This window comes from Diaphorina citri, unplaced genomic scaffold, assembly GCF_000475195.1.
Source record: "Diaphorina citri unplaced genomic scaffold, Diaci psyllid genome assembly version 1.1 scaffold30800, whole genome shotgun sequence".
Lineage (NCBI taxonomy): Eukaryota > Metazoa > Arthropoda > Insecta > Hemiptera > Psyllidae > Diaphorina > Diaphorina citri.
In genome coordinates, this window is record NW_007408137.1 from 1 (window position 1) to 671 (window position 671).

At 48.7% G+C, this 671-nt stretch overlaps 1 pseudogene; it reads right to left on the reverse strand.

Moving 5' to 3' along the window:
- Nucleotides 1-405: 405 nt before the first annotated feature.
- On the reverse strand, nt 406-523 carry LOC113473427 (annotated as a pseudogene).
- Between the last annotated feature and the right edge of the window lie 148 nt (nt 524-671).

Below are 671 nucleotides of genomic sequence, written 5' to 3' on the forward strand. Positions count from 1 at the left end.
GGGCGCCCCCCCCCTCGAGCTCCATTTTCTTCTTTACTGTACGTCAGACTCCGAAAAATTGGGGTCAAGGGGGCCCGGCCACCCCCTCCCCTACCTTCGAGCTTCATTTTTCTTCTGTACTTTAGGCCAGACTTAAAAAATTTGGGGCATCCTTGGACCCTCGGCCCCCCTCGGAAAATACTGGATAAGGCCCTAGCCTAGCATGAGTGGAGCTGGTAAAAATCCAGCAGAACGAGATTGCCCAGATGGTCACCCATCCGGATACCAATCAAGCGCAATGTTGTTTAACTTCAGTGATCCAATGGGAACTGTTAGGCCAGACATAAAAAAATTGGAGCATCCTTGGACCCCCCTACCCCTCGGAAAATACTTGATATGGTCCTGGCATGAGTGGAGCTGGTAAAAAGCCAGCAGAACGAGATTGCCCAGATGGTCACCCATCCGGATACCAATCAAGCGCAATGTTGTTTAACTTCAGTGATCCAATGGGAACTGGTGTATTGAAAGTGCTATCGCTGCTGGCTACAACAATAATAATAAAAATACTGGGTAAATCAACTAAATCCAAGTACGTACGTTTAAGACCATGTTCATGTAATGCCCAGGATAGCTGTTGCAGCAGGTCTAGGAAGGCATAGGACTCCTCAGTGACTACCAGTATGGGAGGGGTC